Genomic DNA, 14999 nt, shown 5'->3' on the forward strand with positions numbered 1-14999 from the left:
AGGTTCAATGAGACTCAGGGTCCAAAGTCATAACCTGTTTCATAATTAAACATTTCCAGTGATACATAAAGTTAAAGCAAATGTTGAATAAACAAATTTTGTGATGTTTGCACACATCAAATGAAAGCTATAGGCTCTAGAAGTTACAGTAACAGATTTCACTCCCAACTGTTACCAATTTCTCATTTTAAAGCTGTCCATAAATTAGTGGAGAAGTCTGTAATTAAAAAAAGCTAGAAATAGTTTTGCTAAACTCACTCTGGGAAGGGAATGAGAATTTCTGCAATATTTTTTTTTCACCCAAACATTGCATAATACTACAAATGTCAAAGATTTCCATGGGGGTTTAATTTCATTCTTTATGAGGCTGTGGTCATACAAGAAGTTTGAACACTGCAGGGGTTGGCAGATTTTTGGAAGATCACGCATCCTGGGATAAGTTTTCAGACTAAGCTTCACCAAAGAATGCCAGCCCCATCCCCCCCAGCTGTGGTTGTATTCTACACTATAGTCTCTTCTGTAGAAAAATAAAAAATGGGTTTGCTGTTGGCTGGTAATTCTGGGTCTTATGAGGCTCCTGCCACTTCATGTTGCCTAAAAATATGTACTGGTTTCTCTTTCCTTAAAAAAAAAAATTGGGGAAGGAGCTAACTGTGATTATGGATTCTGGCTTTTACTTTCTTTCTAAATTAAGTACTTGTGTGGCCCCCTTACTAGAATATCTATCTCACAATGTGCTCTTAAAGTATTCATCCTAACTGCAGCCCTGAGAGGTAGGGAAGTGCTCTTATTCCCATTTTACAGCTAGAGAACTGAGTCCCAGAGAAACTGATTTGCAGAGAAGTCTGTGCCAGAGCAGGGAATGGAACCCCAGGGTCACCCGAGTCCCAGGCCAGTGCTTTAACCACTGGAGCATCCTTCTTCCCCCCCCCCCCCCCTGAATCAACAAAGTCAATACAGTGGGAAAGGTGTTGAGATCATAGAATACTCACATCTGCCCTTAGATTCTAGGTGTGATCTCAGGCCTCCAAAATTGTCTTTGTTGTCCCTGCAGAGTTTCCATAAGCCCCAAACCAAAAATCTTGGCTCTTTTCCCATTTCAGATTTAGAGAACCATTGCAGCTCAAAAGTAACTTTTCACTAAATATTTTGCAACTCAATGCTGAATCTGTGAGTGTCAGAACAAAGTGAGAAGCAGATAACAGCACTAGCTTTATCACAAATACACTTACCTATGGCAACAGAATATGAGTAAAAACTACTGAGAGCACTGATGCTGCTCGGTAACACTAAATCCCAGTCCTGTGCCCACTGACTTGAGTGGTAAAATTCAATCAAGGGCACACCATTTGATGCTTCTCATGTAGTCCATGAGCCAATCGGCTATATAACCTTGCACATAATTGGCCCTTTGATTTTTGTGTGCTCTGATGCTACGTCTCTTGACAGGTTTCAGAGGGGTAGCCGTGTTAGTCTGTATCAGTAAAAACAATGAGGAGTCCTTGTAGCACCTTAGAGACTAACACATGTATTTGGGCATAAGCTTTCATGCATCTGCTGAAGTGGGTTATATCCCACGAAAGCTTATGCCTAAATAAACGTGTTAGTCTCTAAGGTGCCACAAGGACTCCTCGTTGTTTTTACATCTCTTGAGTTCAGTTGCTGTCTCTAGATGACATGGTGAATCCTCCAGAGTCCTGAGATTGACTGTGACTGGAGATGGAGGCATTCAGCAGTTGATAGGATCTGGCCTGTATAAGGCTGTGATTTTCTTTTTTCTCCCACCCTGCCACTTAGACCCATCCATTGGTAGATATATATTGGGCAAACACGTTACAGAAAAAGCGATTTAAAAATATGGCACCATTAAAACAACAGTGTTCCCACTTTTTACGTTTCCTTAACTTGGCTTGTTGCAGTCATGCACGTAGGAAGGAATATTGTGTGCTGCTCAGATCGTTTCAAATAAAGAAGTAGTAACAAGAACAATCTGTGCAAAAGAATTTAGTGCATTAAAGATGGGGGTAATAGTCATTCTCATTTGTCCCTTTATGTGAAACAGATTTTATTTTAAATGCACTCTGAGTTGCTTAACTATATCCAGAAACTTGTTTACCAAGGGGAAAAGTATAATTGCCCACAATATAAATTAGAGCATGAACAAAGGTGAGCTGATTACACTACCACATTCTGTTCAATTATTTCAGAAATGTTGAAATAATTAGATTGCACACACACACCCTCCACACATGAGGTGTTTTCTATGCTCACAATTTCATGATGCAATTCATCTACTCCAAAAAAAATATTCTAACTACACTGTTGGCACTACACTTCTCTGCATATAAAATGTAACTATGTAAGAGCCTGAATTCTAGCACAAGAAATACTTAAGGCCTGTTGTATCTGGTAACATTGACAAACATCTGTCACTTTACAAAAATTGTGTGTGGAAAAATGTTATGAACGGTAGTAAGAGACCTGGGTAAGTAACACCAACATTATGTTGATACAAACTGTCATTCATTTTTAAGATTTTTAACAGAAAGTTGTTGGTGCCCTGTGTTGGCATTTGTGAAGTGTATCACCTATCTCAAAATTAGTGAGGTAACCTTTCTGAAAACAAATGTCATCCATTGCTGAGTCTACCATGAAATCAAAGCACATTGTTCACAGCCACAGAATTCCTTTGCATCATTTGTAAATCTGAAGTTGTTTCTGAATAAAAGGCACATTTATAAGGGTCGCCATTATTTCTGTCAAACAACACCTTCTTTCTGACACATTTGGTTTCTAATGAATTGCTGTATTCTGCATCTTCTGTTGCTATGACTGCATTCTTGTATCTCATTGCAAGCAGGGCCATCTTTGGAATTCTTGACAGTGTAGAAGGCTTTGAATGGGGATCAGCTGTATTTAGGGCAGATCAGGGCTCTGAAGTGCAGCTGAAACCCTAACAGGTAACTATGAGTATGCCTTCGGCTTTGATCTTGTTAGGTTGCTAAAGTGAAGACTTTCTTGGGTCAGAGACTTCTAAGATGCTACAGAAAGTGATTGATTTAATAGGGAGCTTTCTGAACCAGTGCCCCAGCATGGTACAAGTGGGCACTGTGCTGCTAGAGATTAATCTCTTGGCCATTACCACTTGGGGGGTCACAAAGATAACTTTGATGTCCCAGTCAAATTCCAACTTGGAAAATTATTTCTCCCTCCTTAAATTCTACCTGAAAGTTGAACCCGAAAAGCTTATCAAAACTGCACCTATATTAGACTTTTTTTTCCTTAAGATTTCCCAGCATTTACCATGGGTACAGCTCCTTGGGTAGGAGCAAGGTTGGAAACCCTAGCGTAGACTGGCCCATGACCCTTTACCACTGTGTTACCTAACCTTCCTCAGAGCTGGTCTAGCTTACATGTTGGTTTTATATAATAGGGTTCAAAAAAGAACTAGATAAGTTTGTGTCAGCAATTTTCACTGATGCATAATGGCTTCGTTTCTCCACCATTAGAGCTGGGCTATAAACTGAAGAGGCTTCATAAAAGAACTAGATAAGTTCATGGAGGACAGGTCCATCGATGGCTATTGGCCAGGATGGGCAGAGATGGTATCCCTAGCCTCTATCTGCCAGAAGCTGGGAACGGGCGACAGGGGATGGATCACTTGATGATTACCTGTTCTGTTCATTCCCTCTGGGGCACCTGGCATTGGCCACTGTTGGAAGACAGGATACTGGGCTAGATGGACCTTTGGTCTGATCCATTGTGGCCGTTCTTATGGTTAAAATGCCAGTGACTGTCTACACTAGAGCTCCGACTGCAGGAGCTGTGCTGGTGGTAACAACCCTGGTAAAATTGGAGCAAAAGCCTAGCATTGGCAGGGATAAACTCTCCTAAATCCCATTGTGCAGTGGTTGTAGTGTCCATTTTCTCAATGGCCCTGTTTGATTTCCATTGGTTCTTACATAGCTATTGCCTGCACACATACAGGCATTTACACCAGGATCTGATCTTTAATTGAATTTAAAAAATGTGACTGGAGCAGATACATCTTGAAGTTATTAATACAACTTTAAATGCCATTTTGCTTTAGTTCCAGCCAGAGCAAATTACGGTGAAGCCAAACGGCAAGGGGAGGGAGCTGAACATTTGAGCTGAATAGCTCCCTGAGAGTTAATACTTTGGAAACCAGTAGATCTTTTTCCAAAAACGTTAGCTGCAAACATTGGTCCCTCCCTTCATTTGTAATGTGGTTTGTCTCCAAGGTCAGGTAAAGCCTGAATGAGAAGATGGGTTCAGTTATCAAATACTTACGCAATCATCCTCAGCTCTCATTGACCAGTGTCAAAGCAGTTTTCGCTGATGCACAGTAGCTTAGTTTCTCCACCGTTACAGCTGGGCTATAAGTTGAAGAGGCTTCGAAAAAGAAGTAGATAAGTTCATGGAGGACAGGTCCATCGATGGCTATTGGCCAGGATGGGCAGAGATGGTGTCCCTAGCCTCTGTTTGCCAGAAGCTGGGAATGGGCAATGGGGGAAGGATCACTTGATGATTACCTGTTCTGTTCATTCCCTCTGGGGCACCTGGCATTGGCCACTGTCAGAGGACAGGATACTAGGCTAGATGGACCTTTGGTCTTACTCAGTATGGCCGTTCTTATTCAAACTGAGATACACATTACCAGCCCTTCATCTGCTTGCCTTCTCAAGATACAAGCCTAAGCATCTGGTTTTTTGGTGGGTTTTTTGTTTACTGAGCCACATTGTTGCCTTTTAGCTAGCTCCCAATCAATGAGAGTTTACATTTCAAAAACTAGTGCCAAAACATTCCAGGCAACTTACTCAAGCTATAGACAAAAGAGCTGCTGAGTTCTTCAAGGCAATCTCAAACCTCTTGTTTGGTGCGTGTGCTAATTTGCTTTCATTTTTTAATTGTGTTAAAGTCTAATTTCCCCGTAAGTTGTAGGGGATTCATATTTGCCCAGCCTCCAGGACACAATATTGTCACATGAAGTTGTCATTTACGCCATTAATCTTTAGAAAAGTACCCTCCCATAAGTATCATAGTGAGAAATGTATTATGTAGACTTCTAGGGCCAGATCCCCAGCTGGTGTAAATTGGCATAGGAACCACGCTGGTTTATACCAGCTGAGAATCTGGCCCTTATTTGTTCAAGCCAAACATGAGTCCCAAAAGACTTTGCCATTGAAGTGAGAAACTAATTTTTACAGGTCTAGCATTCACCATAAATAGCCTTCAATCGAGAGAAACATCTTGTATTTCATGTTTGAATGACAGCTCTTGCCTTTAGCAGGCTATGTTTCTTTTTGTTATTTCACCATTAGGATACCATGCAGTGATGTGATTTATAACCATTCCCACTCTTCTCTCTTTCCGGGCAGCTCCTGTTGCCATTCCAGCTTCAAAGAACATAATCCAACAAAGTGTTCAATAAAACCAGAGCCTGAAGGAAATATCAGGTGTTAACATCCAATAAAAATCTGACACTCCTGAATAAAATAGAAGTGCAAGGTACCTCTTGTATGGCCCAGACAAGAACTAACCTAATACAGAGTTTTTATTATGATGGCAGGTAAGTACTAATTATAGAACCTGGACTTCATCATGAACTGACTTGTCAAGTTAAATTACTGTTTGAAGTATCTACAATTACATTGTGAAGGCTTTCTCCATCCTTATGTAACTGAACACATTTGCTCTCAAAAAAACATAGCAACTAAATTTGAGGTGCTGAAAGAAATACTGCACTAGAAATAACGCTTTAGGGAACATTTTATACGCTTTTGGGTAAATTAATGACTAGTTTTGAGGGTTTTTTTTTTTAAAACGCTGTAAATACATACCTTTAAACATTTTCTTTCAAACACCAAGTATTTTAACAACAGTGTACGTCAGATTTTACAGACCATGTATTTCAAGTATGGAGTTCATTAAATGTGTGACATTCTATATTAGCTCCAGGGTGTGGCCAGTAATGAACTGCAGTAATGAACTGTAAATTGTGTTTAGACATTAAGATCAGGTTCCCTCGTCCAGTGCTGTGATTTTAAAGGGATAGCATCATCTTTTGAAACACTGATTAATAACTAAATATCTTTCATCATCATCATGGTTTAGTTTAATTGTCATAAGATGCATCTAGTAATTGCATCCTTGTTCCCCCCACCCACCCACCCTCCGCCATCCCCATACACCTACAGTACAGGTGTTTAATTGCTTCATTCATTGTAATTATTAATAATGAACAAAATTCAACCCTGCTGTAATTGAAACTGATATCAGTCACTTATAGGCAGTGTTGTTGTAGCCATGCCATCCATTTATAAACACCACTCCTATCATAGGATCGAATCTGACCTTACATGCAAGAATCACTTCAGAGCTGGGGTAGAACAGAACCTTTAGGAGTGCACAGTTTAGGACAGGAAGTAAAGGACAACCTCCAGTTGAAATTGCGGCAAAATGAAGTGCTATCAGTATAGTGAATGTCAATGTCTTTAGAATTCGATAGTCGTACAGTACCACTTCAAGCCATCTTTTTGTCACCTTATTTTCTAAATAAAAGGATGCCATGTATTGTTATGTTTCTGTCTTGCCTAGACTAGCTTTCTGTGAAGCATTTGCCCTTTTCAAGCACTCCTTACAACCATTCTGCCAACACCCATCAGTTGTGATTGGCCCCAACCTTGCTAGACCTAGTTCTCAGCCTTTCTTGAGGTGATGCCTAGCAAGTAGGTCTAACTGTGTGGTAGTTTTGGGAAAGGTGTGCGAACACAACGATAAAATCATCCCATTAATTTCCATTTGTACACTACGTAGAATTTGAACCCATATCTCATAAAACAAAAGCTAGTAAAACAATTCACGATCACCTCCAATCAGTTGGGTCCCTTCAAATCACTCAATTATACAACTCTTTACATTTCCACTGAATTAATAAATAAAGATTTATCGGGGAGATCACCCACTATTTTAGATTTATAACCGTGCATGCACAATGTACAACTAATGTGTGTATAACTACTGTGTTTTAATCTGCAGATTGGGTAACTGCATGTGCAAATGTGACTAACTATCCAAGTAATTGCAATCACAAATATGGGACAGATTTCCTTCTCCATCCAATGTCCACTGAATGCAGCAGGGCAAGAGTGGTTCTCAAGAAACCCGTTATGGCTCCCTGATTCTCTGCTCAGCCCCCACCCTCGGTGCAGATTAGAGCAGGTCAGGGGCTGCTCTAAACTGAGCCAGCTGGTTGTGGTTATCTAGGAGCTATACATCAGCTGGAGATAGCCAAAGCACATAGGTCTCCAGCCACTCCCAGTTGCTCCCCATCCCCTATGCTAGGGACTGCAGGGAAAGAGGTGTATGAGCCAGCTCTATTCTACTAGGGAATCCAGGGAATGCCTAGCTGGGGATGTGAGGGAGCAGAGTGGGGCCAAGAAGCTGACTTTAATGCAATTGTGTATGTACGTTGCACAGTTGTACACCTACGATCTCAAAATCTGACCCTGTGACTGCAGTTAAAATGATTTAAGCACTAAGATACATTTAGTTAGTTTAGTAGTAAAACATAGTTTTTGTTTTCTCTGCCTCTGTGAATCTGATTAATGTCCAGCCAAATTATTCCAACAGGGCAATTGCTTGATTTGGCTGTCTTGGTTCTCTGAACCATAGTTTAGACCAGTGGTTTTCAACCTGTGGTCCGCAGAGGGGTCCACAGACTATGTGTAAGATTTCTAAAGGAGTCCATACCTGCATTCAAAAATTTGTAGGAATCCACAAATGAAAAAAGGTTGAAAAACCACTAGTTTAGACCAACGTTTTATAATCTTCAAGATAAAATACCTTTGGCAAGAAGCAAGCATCTTAATTCATGGCTTTGTTCTTAGCTCTTATTTTTTAATTAGTTTAGCTATTAAAAAGTTTAGAGTTCAATTTTATACTGCATGCATGTCTGCAAACTAAGAGCCACTAAAAAGAATCATTGCTATTAGTTTGTAACACACTGCCAATCTGAAGGGTTTAAGTGTCCCCTGAAAACAATGTTTGATGTTTAGATAAAAACCATAAATCATTCAGTGTAAACATCCTCCTTTTAGCAAGTTTACTGAATCGTACTGTACAAACCAAGTGTCAGATTTCAACTAGCTTTTATATGGATTCAATACTGAAATCCTCAGTGCTTCCTCAGGCAAAACTCCCATGAACTTCAAGTATATACATTGTGATGATATAGTACAGTACTTATTAATTCCTGACTAATGATAGTGAATAAAATTAATTTCTCCTATTGTCATTTTATTATGTTCACATCCCAGTTGATCATATTATACCATATCCCTCTATCAGTTCCCTCCTAATCAGTTATGATCAGTCAAGTAGATTATACTTTTTAGTCTATTGTGTTTTAATTGTATTCACTAAATTCATCTTCCACTTGTACTTTTCAAAAACTATGCTTTCCTCGTAATGATTTCCCTCAGTATGACAGACTCATTCTCTTACAAGCAAAAGGTCTCCTCCAAATGCTTATATTCACTCCAGTGCTGTGCCACATATACTCTTATAGGTCTTGTGAAAGCGACAATTCCTTTTTCTCAATTGTTATCCTGTGTAGCACTTTCTCTGGACTTTTCCATCTCTAATTTCTCAGGTTTTGTTGAGTAATCTGGTTTGTCCTTCTGTTCGTGAAGGATTGTTCCCTACACCATTATTTCTAGTGTTTGGTCCAGTTTAGTTTTGAATGTCTCAGTTAAATAGAGGCTCCCATGACTTCCCATGGGAGATTGTGGAATAATCTAGTATATTACACTGAAAGGAAGAATTTCCTTGTTTCAAAAGCCTCTATTTCAGGGTCAATGTGGCATCTTTCACAACTGATCTGTAAAATGTTGATGTAGTTCTAGATTGTGATTTTGGTGATAGATATTCTGGTGTAATCAACAGTAACAAGCATTCAGTACAGTGGGAGGGATGGCTGCCAAAATACGTGCTCTGTGTCTGTGTGTGTGTCCCTCGTATTAAAACGATTCAGGTACTTGTGGGTGCCTCTGAAACAACTGATTCTCTCACACAAACACTGTTAGCCATTGATCTAATTAATGAAGTGCATTTGCACTTTCTGACATCCAGTAGCCTTAACTGTTGTGGGCTGCAGTTTTTGCAACCTGTTTATTTTGGCTTTTGCTTCTAAATATGGGGGCAGATTTTCAAAAAGTTGAGATACAATTATGTGCCTAATTTTCATGAGCTGTTACTGCAGCTGCATGTGCAAATCTGGTAATTGCATGCACAAATGAGAAGACATTAAACAAGAAAGGTAACTGTGTGTGCAGATTGTATGCACATGAGGCTGTTCTGACATAGCTGTGACAGCAGAAGTTCCTAGTGTGAAAGCAGCTATACTGGCAAAACTACTCTTGTACCGATATACAGTAGCTTGTTTCACTCATGGCGGGTGGTTTTACTATACAGGTACAAATCAGCTTTGCCAGTATAGCTGCTTTCATATGAAGAGTGCCTTGCCAGTATGGTATATCAGTATTCCTATACCAGTAAAGTGCTCCTAGTGTAAACCTGGCCTTCATGTACAAATCAGTGCTTAGACACTACTAGGTACTTTAGAAATGCCTTAACCAATTTCAATTTACTATCTGTGCTGCATTGCATGTGATGGCAGGTTCAGTGAGGATTATTTACTTTGGAAGGATGATGATCTTTTGTCAGAAATACCTATTGTTACTGTGAGCCTGAAATACTTTTACAAATGGAAAACAGAGACGTCTCCATGAAGACTATTATGATAAACCCAGAGCAGTTGCCGCAGTGGCTTGAGAGCACATCCTCAGGAAGCCATGATGTCTTGGAGAGCATGAGAAAAAAATGGCCTTTCGTTTGTATTGCAAATGTAATGATGCAGATCTTGCTGGTTTCTACTGTGGAGGCTTTCCCATTGAGCAGTTTTGTAAATTCAACCCTGTTTACTCAGCACATTCATTGGCGGGGGGAAAGAGGGGGAAGAACAGGACAGGGTATAACAAGCCTTAGTCACAAATCTCCCTGTCCTCATTGCAAGAGCCAGGCAGGTTCCTTTCACTTTGCCTTCTCTAGCACAAATACACAGTAACATGCATATTTAAAACAAATAAAAAACCTCTACAACCTTACCAGAACAGACACTCCGCTACAGGCTTCTCCGCCAGGGGGAGGACGAGAGAACAAACAGCAGCTGACAGGTATTAGTCACATTGCAGAACGCACTACTGGAAGGCCCTCAGACCCTAGGTGGATGAGTGTGGTATAAGAACCTATAGAAAACAGAAAAGAAAATTCCTTACCCAGAAAATAACTGCAAGCAACAATGATCTATACACACAAAACCTCTAGAGAATAAGATCAAAACATAAATAGATCATGCAGAATAACATGTACAGTGGAACCCTCTTACAGGGACATACATTTCACACTCTAGGGGTACATCTACACATGCTCATGTACTCCTGGCACATAGCTCAAGGGAATGGACTTTGTGTGGGGAACCAATGTCAGGCTTGTGGGCTGGAATCTTCACCCACTCCCCAGGCATTGAGCAAGGCAGCCCCACAGCCTCTTTGTAGCTGTTATTCCAGTCTCTGGAGTCACTCGGGCTAAGATTCGCTTGGACAACAAGTGCAACATTTATGGCACTAGATCTACCTAAATACAGTCCTAATGGTCAAACCCATCCTTCCCACAGTCTTTCTATGTGCTGATCTGTACAGAACTTGTGTTAAGCCAAGCTCTGTAGGACGCAGAGTCCCCTTGGGTACCTGCTCCACAATCATCCATCCACTGCATTGACAGCTTCCTTAGTTGCTGCTCAGAGGGCTAAATTTTGCCCTGTAACCACAGTTGCAAGCTGTATATCACTGCACATTGAAATTATTAGTCTCTTCTGTTTTATGTAGGTCCTTATTCCCTGATATCTGAGTGCCTGTCATTCTACTTCACATGTTGTTTCACTGTGTCTGAAACATGCTCTGCTCTAACTGGTGTGGTGGCAGAGATGAGATGAGACTGTTGCTGTGAGAGCCATCTCTTCTGCAGTTGCTGATCTCTAAAATATCCTTCTTAGACCCTTCTGCCTCTTTTCTGGCTTATTTCAGACTTTACCTGAAAGCTTCTTTCTCCCTTGCCTATGCTATAACTTTTTCATTGTTCTCCTTCTCTGCTGAACTTACCAACAGGAGTTTCAAGATACAACTTGTAGGGAAGATGTATGATGTTGTGTTGATTATAATATGGGCTATTACTTGTAAGGCAGGGTGATTTTACACAGCAGTTTATCCCTTAATAGCTAAGATTGATTTCAATGCAGTTATGAGAGGAGAGTTGCCCTGCTCTCCCAAGAGTGCCTTCTAGTTACATTTAATTGGCTGAAAATATTAATCCCAATTGAAATTAAGGAACAAATTCTGCTCAGGATAATTAGTGATAAATAATGTAGTAACACAGGCACAACTGAGCAGCTGCAGCCAAGGTTTTCACAAACATTGGTGATTGAGTGCTTCAGTTTAGGGAAGCCCAAATTCAGATGCTTCAAGGGTCTTGTCTTTAAAGCACTCTGCAAATCAGGCCACTCTAAGGTGTCCTCTACAATCACGAGTCACTTTTCAAAATTCTGTCCTAGGTTTGCAGATCTCTGGGGATGAACCATGTTAAGATGGGAGAAGTGGAGGGGAAAGAATTTGGTCTTGAAGGTGCTGCTCAAAAGAAGAGGGAATATTCTAATGAAGAGGAATAAATAGTTATTGTCTCCTTTCCTACAAAAATAGAATCCCTTAGTGATCCCAAAATTAGAAAGCAAAGGAAAGAGGGAGGTATTTGGCCTTCCTTTGAAAAGGAAGTTGAAAGTAACTATAAATATAAAAATCTCTCGTTTCTAGGGAAAGTCTCTACCCCCACTTCGAGTTTGTACAGTTATATAACATCTGAACTATCCTCCCCTTCTCCACAGTCACTCACAAATCTCTAGTAGCAGAAGCCAGATGGAGAAAAGGTTCCATCAGGAAAGTTTAACTCAGCTGTGGAGTTGGAGCCAATGGAGGACACAATTCTCTCGCTGAACTCTCCAAAAGCCTTGGAAATCTTACAGTTGTGTCAGATGCTGGTGTGGGGAATGCTAGCATTACAGAGACCGCCCGCCAGGCCCACTCTTCTGCCTTTTTTTTTTTTTTCACTGAGTTTAATTTTGGTAGCAGGATTCAGCATTTTTAAGTTGGAAAAAACTGGTACAAGGAGATATTTTAGGAAAACTCCGTCTTGTGAACAAGCTGGAGCCCATCAAACTGAGCTATTAAAAGAAAGACATTTGTATTTTTAGACTGTCCAGCCTGGGGAAGCCAACCTATGTGCCATGACCACTGAGCTGTGACTGCTCCCCAGATTATTATGCAGTGTGTGGTCAAGGATGAGGTGAAGCTTTCCACCGGGGCAGCAGCCCATTCTCCATTCACTCTGGGATACCCTCTGGCAGGCCTGCCCTCATACACCCCAGTTGTTCCTCTCTCTCTGGTCACATGTACTCCACTGCTCCCCTCTGATCCCCTTTTCACCCCCTCCTCCAGCTGGTCACTTTCATCAACCTCTTACCCTCACCTCAATACTAATGATAGACACTCACCTCCTCTCTGTTGAGATGTCTCATTGTTAGTAATGGTGGGATCCAGCCCAAAGTGCTATGAAGAGAGTTGGGGTCTGGGTTTAAGGCAATCGCATTGCCCTTCTTGGAAGACAGAGCACAGTTATTATCAGCTCGCATACAAAGAAATAAAAATCAACGCACACAAACAAAAAGGGCCAACACACCAGCATTTAATTCAAGGGGCAATGAATGTGGTAAGTGGATCAAGCACTGACCTCACTTGGAAAACAAGAGATTGTCTTGAAGCTTCATGTTAAGCAGTCTAAGAAAAACACAATTAAAAACAAATCCATCAAAAGGAGCAGAAAATTATCTTAGGGCAAATGGGGTCAATAGGGAAGTATATGTGATTCTGAGTCAAGTATTTGTTACTAGGGGTACTTCGATGGTCGCATAGGCCCTGCCCAAATGATGAAGTCGATACTACCATTTTTGAAAAGGATTTGTGCTCAAAAAATAGTTTTACTTCATTCTGTCTAGAATTATTGAGTTGGTGTGGGACAAGGGACCCACAACAAATGCCGTTTGTTGCCGGGATGGCGTTTTATTTCTTCCTGGCTTCCCTGAGAACAGTGTTTCCCCCTTCCTCTTTCAGTCCTTTATTAAAACAGTGACCGTGTCAGTGGCTCGGTTCATAGTTGCATTCAGGGCACTGAGTAAGTGACTTGAAACTGAGCAAATGACAAGCGGAAAAAGCGAAATGAATGTGTGGAGAATTAAAGGAATCAATGGGAAGTCCCCAGGTCTTCGGTGTAGGGACACAGCCTTAATTCTCAAGCAGCTGTAGAACATCCAGTACTAACCTTCTGAATCTAAAAAGTTGGTGCACCTTAATTGAATGAAGTTAAGATGGATTCCCCGATGGTGGACCAGACTCTCATGCTCACTGCTAAGTGCTTTGAGAGTTCAGTGGAAGTCGCACGGTTACATAACAGACATTAAGGGGCTGAGGAAGGTACAATGTATTTCCGCCTGAGCGGGTCCAAAAATGACAAAGGCTAGGAAAGTGAGGTGCGCTTGTTTCCCTGGCCTGCCGGCAGTTGCTAGCCTGCAAGACAACAAACCAGAGCAGCAGAAAGTTTGATTGTGACACCTCCTTCGAGTCCATGTGGGACTGAGAGAGTGAAAAATGGAAATGTCCCGCTGATGCCAGCCAGCCCTCCAGGCTAGTGAAGTCCAAGTCCATCTGCAAAGAAAGTGACTCACTCTCTATTGCTACCCACGATTCTATCTGACCTCGGCAGCAACTTGTATTTAATGTAAATTTCACTGCTTGATTGGATTAGAGACAAACACCGGGAGAGCAACGTGCAAATTAAGCACTTTTGATTTCTGAACTCTTGATCTCTTATGGAAAAAAATTGCCATCTGAGTGTAGGCTCTAATTCCCATTAAAGAACCAAGGGAAGGCTGTTAACAAAACAGTGAAAACTATACATTGTAAGCCACCACCAAGGTCATGACATCTTGGGCTTTATTTTCCTGTTTTCTTTGACTTTATTTTCCTGTTTATACATAGTCCGTGTAAACACACAGGGGTTGTCTTGGTTTCAGAAGCTTCCTTGGCTATTTCATTCTTGCTAAGATCCACGTGTATCAATGGAAAGCCATGGGCCTGCTCCCCCCTCCCCCGCCCACCCACCCACACACACACAGACACAAACACACACACACACACACAGATCTAAAAATAGAGACAGAGAGAGATTTGTGAAATGACACTAGCCATATTTATTGACTGAAGGATCGAGTCAGTGCCAATGAGGAGCTAAAGCCGGTGCCAATAACAAGATGGATACTATTAGGGCGCTGGCAAATTTCAAAGACTTTAAATCAGCGACGGGGATTTGAGTTTTCTGAATGTTTTTATGCAAAGGTTAAAAAAACAGCAGCTTGAGCTTCTCTGCTGGGACGAGAGAAAGCTGCACAGAAGCCCCGTTGCTTTGAAAGCTTTTGCAGTGCCTGCAAGTTTGGGTTAAAAACACACACACTGGGATGTGTAACATCATCCATATTTCTCTCGCGCTCGGTAACTTTCGGCTCAACAATTAAGTGCTTGTGCTGCAGACTGAGAAAAGCCACAGAGCTGCCTTGGCCCGGAGCTGGGAGACGTCATGGATTCCTGAGTGTGAAGTTTGCAGGAAAGCCCTCAGTTTGGGAGATGGAGGCGATCCAGGGGTTTCCATGGCACTGGGATAAACAGGAGGAAACAGTGAGGGAATCCCGTTATTTTACAGCATTCAAAGACTATAAACACTCGGAGCAGGGAAGGAAGTGGCCTTTCCCTCTCTAGTAA

The sequence above is a fragment of the Malaclemys terrapin genome, chromosome 12, assembly GCF_027887155.1.
Source record: "Malaclemys terrapin pileata isolate rMalTer1 chromosome 12, rMalTer1.hap1, whole genome shotgun sequence".
Classification (NCBI taxonomy): Eukaryota; Metazoa; Chordata; order Testudines; family Emydidae; genus Malaclemys; species Malaclemys terrapin.